Genomic DNA, 6,000 nt, shown 5'->3' on the forward strand with positions numbered 1-6,000 from the left:
TGTGATTTGGAGGGACTTGCTGGTAGCTCCGGACCTTGGAACTTATTTAAGTGCACCCACCAGAAAGGTTAGACAGTTAACATCTGAGTGCCATGAAATTAACAGGAGGATGAGAGGAGAGATCTGCCTTAATGGAGAAGTTATACTCCACCACCCATAAGTCCTCCATCCCAGTGTTAATCATCACTGACCCTGATCTGTCCCGGATGGGCGTCAAAAGACTTGTGTCTGCAATGTTGCTACCCAACTAACACACCTGCCCTCTTGGAGGAGAAAACACCACTTGCAGTTCAACCTGTCAAAAGCTCCCATGGAGAGGATTGCAAGGGAAAGATCAGGAGAAAAGATCTGAGAGTTGGGAACCCTTTCTCCCTCTAAGTTTTTTGGTGGGGGGGTGGGGTGGGCAGTGAGTTTTGGTTTGACATTCTGCTGCTCCAACTCCTTCCAAAGCTCCTGCTTAGATGGCCTTGGAGTGACAAACACAGAAGCCTACAGGTTTAGATACCTATTAGACACCCTCTTGGGTTCTATGATCACTGCAGATGGTGACAGCAGTCACGAAATTAGAAGACGCCTGCTTCTTGGGAGAAAAGCAATGACAGCATTTTAAAAAGCAAAGACATCACCTTGCCGACAAAGGTCCGTATAGTTAAAGCTATGGTTTTCCCAGTAGTAATGTACGAAAGTGAGAGCTGGACCATCAAGAAGGCTGATCGCCGAAGAATTGATGCTTTTGAATTATGGTGCTGGAGGAGACTCTTGAGAGTCCCATGGACTGCAAAAAGATCAAACTTATCCATCCTTAAAGAAATCAGCCCCGAGTGCTCACTGGAAGGACAGATCCTGAAGTTGAGGCTCCAGTACTTTGGCCACCTCATGAGAAGAGAAGACTCCCTAGAGAAGACCCTGATGTTGGGAAAGATGGAGGGCACAAGGAGAAGGGGACGACAGAGGATGAGATGGTTGGACAGTGTTCTCGAAGCGACTAGCATGAGTTTGGCCAAACTGCGGGAGGCAGTGAAGGATAGGCGTGCCTGGCGTGCTCTGGTCCATGGGGTCACGAAGAGTTGGACACGACTGAACAACAACCGACACCCTCAACTAGAAAGCACCCACTGAGCAGCGGGACATGCTTTTCAGGCAAACATGCCCAGAAAGCCACAGTAAGAACGCACCAGGTTTAATCCCCGAATAAAACTGCAATCAACTGCAATCCTAGACACATGAGGTTAAACCCTCTTGGGTTAAATGAGGCTTACTTCCAGCAGCTGAGAGGTGCATAAAGATTTCAGCCTTAGGATCATGCTGCAAAGAAACAGCGGCAGGTGGGATATGCAGGCGACAGGCATCCTTGGAAAAAATAGGGAGCAGCCAAGAGCCGAGCCCCCGTTTCGCCAAAAACCAATCGCAGTGGAAAATATAAATGATTTATTGTTCTCGTTATTCTTATTGCTTTCCTATTGCAGAGAACTGTGCTTGGTCAAGTTTTTTAAAAAACCCCAAAATAAAACAAAATAAAGGATTTCCCAACTTTTTTTAAAAAAATAATAATAATAATTGAAAGCTGACACGTCCCAGTTTGTTTGCAGCAGACACGCTGCTTGTAAGCACATTAGCGCATCGGCACAATTGCTCAGCCAATTTGTCAGCCGCAAGACGCAATCCTTGCCCTGGAAGAAGACAACCGGGGTACCTCGGTTGGTAGAGCCAATGGCGGACCTACATTTCGGGGGTGCTGCTAAAGCTTGAACTGTCATGGGGGCCCCTTTTCAACCAGCAACGAGGTCTGGGTAAACAAGCCCTGTTCTCTTCTTCAATGGGGCTGTTCCAGGACAGATCACCACACCTTGACAACATCTGTGCTACATAATCCATTTGAGTCGTGGCACTCAAATGGGGACCCAAAACGTTTAAGCAGTGCGGACGTGGGTTCGAGCCCCTGTGTTGAGTGAAGGATTTCTGCCTGGCAGCGGGTTAGACTAGTTGATCCTGCCGACCCCTTCCAATTTACAAATCTGTAATAATATAAGTAAGCAAACAAACACAAACAAACAAACTCGCAAAGGGGCAACGGAGAAGAGGACCCGCGCGTACCCAGGTTGCCCAGCCGGTCCTTACCTGTTCCGGGCTTGAGCTCGCTCTCTCGGCTGCGCGAAAAGACGAGCGCTGTGCTGTGCGCGCTGCGGAGCCTCGCCTGGCCGGGATGCTGCCCGAGCGACTCCTGCGCGAAGCCGGCTGTGCGTGGCTCTGGGCGGCGGAGAGCAGAGGGCGCGGCTGTTGCTGCTGCTGCCGGGCGCCGCCTCCTGCCTCGCAGCGCGCTCCTCTCGCTCGGGGAAACTTGGGGCAGCCAAGACTTCGCCGCCGCCTCCTCCTCTTGCGCTGCTGTGGCGGCTCTGCGCTTCTCCACTCCGGCTCCCGAGCTGCCCGTTTCCCCCTCCCGGCAGCCGGCGGCTCAGCGCAGCCACGTGCAGCGGAGGGAGGGAGGGAGGCGGCCGGTGCTCTCCGCCGGGCGGCTGTCCCGGAGCAGGATCCAGCCAAGAGAGCGCGGCAAGGCGGGCGAGGCGAGCAGCCTTCTCGCAACGGCGTCAGCGGCGTCAGGGGTCTCCGGCTCAAGGTCGTCCCGGAGGCCGGGCGCTCTCGGCTGCGGCAGCGGCGGCGCGGAGTTGACCGGTTGCTGCGCCAAGAAGGAGCCTTGCGCTCCTCCGACTCTGCAGCGCGGGATCCGTCGTGGGGCTGAGCGGCGGAGAGAAGGGCGCTCGGCTCGGCTGCGGGGATTTTGTGTGTTTATTTATTTATTTTATTTTGAAAGAGTCTCTTTATGCGCAGGTGGGGGACTCCGAACTGTGCCCGGGGAAGACCCTCCCACCCCCCACCCTGAGCTCCGAAGTGAAGCCTGTCAAAGTCCGGAGCAAAGGGCTGGCCTGACTTGCGCGTTTCTTTCTGCTCTGTTTCAGGAAATCTCCAACTGATCTTCCGTGGTGCAGCCTTTGATTTACTTGGAATATTTCGCTCAGGCTCTCTCTCACTCACACTCACACACACAAAACACACACACACACACACACACACAGAGAGAGAGAGAGAGAGAGAGAGAGAGAGAGAGAGAGAGAGAGAGAGAGAGCACCACACGGTGTAGACTCTGCATGTTTCCGATGTCTATGGTAACTGGCCCCCCTCCCCACAGACGGCCAATATTTTGCAGAAGGGATTCAGGTTTGCACATTAGGAGTCAACTCCTGGGGCCAAGGACCCTTCAGCCCCCTCCCACCTGCAAGAAAATATTTGAGCCCCCCCCCCAAGCATTGCCATTCCAATGATGCGCTTGTGCAACATAGTGATTATGCAGAGCGGGGTTTACCTTCCCGTCCCCCAGTATTTTATTTAGGTTGGTAACACTGGTTTGCACAGCTTAAGTGAATTAAAGCGATCTGTCACTCAGCTGCTTTTTGTCACTCTTTGTTGCTGTTGGTGCAACCGGCTCTGCTTCTCGAAGAAACGCAGGATACACAGTGAGTTAATAATACTAATACCCTTTTGGAAATGGACTGGTGTTGTTGGTCTGGGGCCGTGCCCAGGGCCGGCGCGTCCATTTAGGCGAATTAGGCAATTCCCTAGGGTGCCAAAATGGAGGGGGCGCTGGCCAGGCTTGGGCGGGACGGGCTAGCCAGCCCAGTCTCGCCCATTAGGGCTGGTGGCGCAGCACGCCAGGGCGTCGGCCCCCCCAGGGGCGCCCCCACGAGCCCGCCGGCATACCGGGCGCCCCCTCCCCAACCTGCCCCCATGGGCGGGCGGGCGCTCGCACGCCGGCAGCATAGCCGCTGCCGCCCATGCTGCTCCCGGGTGGGCTGCGAGCCGGCCGCCCAGCCCCGTCTTCGAGCGCAGTGAGCGGGGGGAGCTACGCGGCCCTGCCGGCGGCCTCCCCCACCCCCACACGCCAGGTGCTTGCGCCGCCCGCGCTCTTCCCCAGACGCCCTGGACACATGGGGGCGCCAGAAGGCTTTGGCGGGGGGCGAGCGGTGGGACGGGCGAGCAGCAGCTTCTCCGCTACAGCGGAGAAACTGCTGCTTGCCTCTCCACCACCCCTACCTCATGCTAAAGCAGGCTTTTAGGAGGGGGGGGGGCGCCAAAAGGTGGTTCGCCTAGGGCGCAAGAAGCCCTAGCCCTGGTCCTGGCCGTGCCTCACGGCCTCCCCCTCAGAAGGAGAAGTTGAAAGAGATGCAGGAGAAAGAGGAAGCTAATTGCTGAGAGTGGAAGACAGGTGTGGAGACTCTGTGGCCCTCCAGATGTTGCTGGACGACAAGTCCCATCATCCCTGACCGTTGGCCCTGTTGGTCTGAAGCACAGAGAGCCCAGCGATGTTAGGAAGGTCACAGCCTGCCAACTTAACGAAGAATGCAGGCTTTCCCAGCCAGGTGCTTACAGCCCAGGTGTCTTGCAATACAACTCCCAGCAGCCCAAGTCCCTGTGGATGTGCTGGTTGAAGGTAGTTGTAGCCCAAAAGTTCTGAAGATACCAGATTGTGGAAGTCTGGGACAGTGGCGTAGCAAGGTAAATTGGTACCCGGGGGCAAAAAAAAATTTGTCACCCCCCCCCCAGGCATGGGAAGGTCAGGTGGTACCCGGTGAAGAAAATTTCTTGTCAACCCCCCCCCCCATTGATCCCCCCCACAAATATTGTTTTACGTTATTTCATATTTTCTTACAAAGGAATAATAACAAGTAATAATAATAAAAAAACTTTTATTTATATCCCGCCCTCCCCGGCCGAAGTCGGGCTCAGGGTGGCTAACATCAGATACATAACATTGGTATAAAATCAAACAATAATTAAATTACCTCCTAAAAACATCTCAAAATCAAATTAAAGTCTAATTAGATGGCTTTCCACAGGGTTAGGGTTGGGACCAGTAAGTGTTCTCTGAACTGAAATTTCAGCCTTCATGACATAGGAAAACAGCCAAATGAACAGCTGTTTTGGTGGAGGAGGGTCAAGATATTAACCGATATGCATGAAATTTCATATATAGCTATATCATCCCTAGTATAGTAAGATAAGACCTTCGGAGCAGGCATTAAAAAAAAATTCAAAATTATTATTTTTTTCAAAAAAATTTGTTCCTTGCTAATTTGTCACCTCTCCATTATGGAACACGGGGTGGCCCACCCCCTTGCCCCCCCTTGCTACGCCCCTGGTCTGGGATACGAATATAGTCCTGGTGGTTTAAACCTTAGCAGGAGAGAAAGTGCTGCTCCAGTTCTCCAGCTTCCGGCTCTTTGGCCTGAAATTCACTTATGTCTGAACCATGAAATCCAGCAAAGCAAAAAAACAAAAACTGCCCCCCCCAATTTATTCACACTTTTTTGACAACAATTTTTTGTGCAAATTTGGACCACACCAACCACACCTCTTCCCACCTGGTTGCACATAGATTGTGGGGACATTGCCTATTCCCAGCCTTCAGTGTTTTGTATGTGGGAACACACAATCCTCGCCCTTTTGTAGCCCTGTTTACCTGTATATTTCCATGTGGTTGAACATATGTGGTGCATGGACGGCTAGCAGGGGTTGTCAGGAAGCTGACAGTATGGGTGCAACAGATGGTCTGTCTCAGTCATGTTCATGCTTCAGAGTTGCCTGGATTGCCCGTTTGCAAAACGGCTGCCCCGTCGGAAAAAAAGCTTCCGTTTAGCTCTTTGTTTGTGCTAAGTCCTCAAAGGATGGAGTGTTATGTGCTGAACGTGAATTTTGTGACTCATTCCATATTGTAAAAGTCCTCTCTGGAGCTGGGGTTGCAGGAAAACAATGGCCACTCAGTCCTGCAATGATAGTAAATCAACAGCAACAGGAACTTCCAAACATAAGATGTACAAGTAGGAAGTGGGAGAAGGAATGAGGGAGGAAGCCCAGCACTTCACAAAGTGATCATCAGCCGCAGGGAGATTAAACTCGGAAAGAGTTTCCTTTCTATTTGAGCCTGTTGTTCCCCCTCCTGCAACTACT

At 52.5% G+C, this 6,000-nt stretch overlaps 1 protein-coding gene across 1 annotated transcript in view; it reads right to left on the reverse strand.

Moving 5' to 3' along the window:
* SEMA3D (semaphorin 3D) overlaps positions 1-2,508 on the reverse strand; it is a 203,712-nt gene extending 201,204 nt beyond the window's left edge. Inside the window, exon 1 of the mRNA XM_033148347.1 lies at positions 2,119-2,508. The gene's annotated coding sequence lies outside the window, so the exon portion shown is untranslated. The remainder of the gene's footprint in view (positions 1-2,118) is intronic.
* Positions 2,509-6,000: the final 3,492 nt, after the last annotated feature.

The sequence above is a fragment of the Lacerta agilis genome, chromosome 5 (genome assembly GCF_009819535.1).
Source record: "Lacerta agilis isolate rLacAgi1 chromosome 5, rLacAgi1.pri, whole genome shotgun sequence".
In the NCBI taxonomy this organism is placed as follows: Eukaryota; Metazoa; Chordata; class Lepidosauria; order Squamata; family Lacertidae; genus Lacerta; species Lacerta agilis.